General features: G+C 43.1%; 1 protein-coding gene across 1 annotated transcript in view; it reads right to left on the reverse strand.

Annotated features, from left to right (window-relative positions):
* FAM89A (family with sequence similarity 89 member A) overlaps positions 1 to 1,355 on the reverse strand; it is a 12,948-nt gene extending 11,593 nt beyond the window's left edge. Inside the window, exon 1 of the mRNA XM_072409269.1 lies at positions 1,138 to 1,355. The gene's annotated coding sequence lies outside the window, so the exon portion shown is untranslated. The remainder of the gene's footprint in view (positions 1 to 1,137) is intronic.
* Positions 1,356 to 2,046: the final 691 nt, after the last annotated feature.

The following is a 2,046-nucleotide window of genomic DNA, read 5'->3' on the forward strand; positions in this document are numbered from 1 at the left end:
CTAGAAAAGTGTAAGCAGTGCCTGCCTATTACTTTGCAGCATTTCATATATTTAAAATACTTTTTCTATTTCCCTTCCTTTGCGTAACAGGATGAGTGATCCACATTTTATTTTTTGAAAAGCCGATGGATCTTCATTTTGCACCCATCACAGGCGCACATTGGGGAATCCAATAGAGGTGGAAGCACGGCAGGCAGTGCAGCATGGCACACATGGGTTCATTTTATAATCAATATATAAAATCCTATTTAATCTCTGAGGTCATAAATCTTCATTTCTGAATTCAACTGACCAAAGGGGATCAGTAGTGGGAGAAAATGAAAGAACCTAGACTGGCCTAGCAGAAAATTTCAGTCAATGGTTCATGTACTGAATGGGTTGGTGAGACCCCAAGATTCATTCATGTCTGATCTAAGTTTGAATCATGCAAACATACACTTAATTTAGTATTTAAGTGAAAGATTGAGTGCCAATATAAAATACTTGAGTGCAAATATAGTAATCAGTTTGCCTTGGGGCGTGGTAGTAATGCCGATTCATATAAATGTTGGCTATCGGTTTGAAATCAAACAAGTCGATTGAATAGAAATCAATCAAACCAAAGTGAGTTCATGCATGGATTAATTATCTTATGTTAGACCGGAATGAGAGTGATAGAAACAAGTCCCCAGAAGATATACAGAACTATGGGGACAGTGACAGCTGTATTAGACTGGCTTAACCCCACTGGAGGGATTCTCCTCTGACTTCCTGTTGTGTCTCCAGTACAGGAAGTGAAGGGAAATCACCCTAAGGTGACACATATAATAAGAATAAAAGCTGGCAGGGGTTGTGATCATCCCCTATGCTATCTATAATAAAACATATAAAGTTTTGGATAAACTTTAGGATAAAGTATGCTGGAACTGCTGTGAATCAGATAATGTTGTGCTGTATTTGTAGAAGATCCATGGTTTGGATGGGTTTCCCTCTGGCACACATGTACATTTTATCCTAATGTTTGCTTATATTCTATGCCAGAAGCCAGACAGATGATTACTGATGTGTAAATACAATGACCTGCACTTCACCTACACACAGAATGGAGTCACCCCAACACAAAGGCCGGCATGCTGCCATCCACTGATGAACACTTACAGCTCCTCCTGGACACAGCTGTGGCTTTGTCTGAGATCCTCTTATGTTAGGAAGCTTGCTGTCCTCTGTCTGCTCCTTCTTTATTCCTCTTTTTCACTCGTCCTTCCATCCAGCTCCCCCCTTCTTGTGTTGTGTTGTGTTGTGTGTCCTCCCGTCTGTGTCCCCAGAGCCGTGCGGTGTGTAGGAGCAGGAGAGCGGCTGCTGCTGATGTGTGTAATGGGGGAGGGGTGTGTGCTGAACGACACTGGGCGGGGCTTAGGGCTGCTGGTGCAGGGAGGAGGCCGTCGGATTCACTCAGCAGCGAACCTGTATACGTCACGTGTTACAGTCCTGTCATATAAACAGTGCTGGGGCTACAAATGTTCATGGAACACATTCACAGGACTAGAATTCTAGGTGTAGTGTGAATACATAGCCCCTAACTGAGCCTCAGTGTGAGGTGAAGTGTGAATCAATTGCAGTCCGTTCCCCATTTCACCAAACAAGAAATGATAGTTATCAAAGTCAGACTATTTGACGCCATTACATATGCCAATTAAAAAAAATACACAGTTCAGGTCATACTTACCTAAAAGAGGATCTGAGAAATAAATAGGATAAAATAATCGGTATTGGCGGAGCGCGGTCACTGTCGCAATGGTTAAACAATACTGAAGCGTACGGCTGGGACACGGTTACCTCATACAAGTTAAAGCATACCTGAACTTAAATATTTCACTTTACATAAAAGGGCAGACAACCCCTTTAAAAAAAAGTGCAACACCTTTAAAAAAAGGATGCAGAACCCTAGGTGATTGAGAATGAATGGGAGCGCAGAGCCTCCCGGGATACCTACGTCACGCATCCTGGGCTCTTGGGTGCTCCTTCTGCACATACCCGAGCATCTCAAGCATGCGCAGAAGCAGCCCT

The sequence above is a fragment of the Pyxicephalus adspersus genome, chromosome 4 (genome assembly GCF_032062135.1).
Source record: "Pyxicephalus adspersus chromosome 4, UCB_Pads_2.0, whole genome shotgun sequence".
Classification (NCBI taxonomy): Eukaryota; Metazoa; Chordata; class Amphibia; order Anura; family Pyxicephalidae; genus Pyxicephalus; species Pyxicephalus adspersus.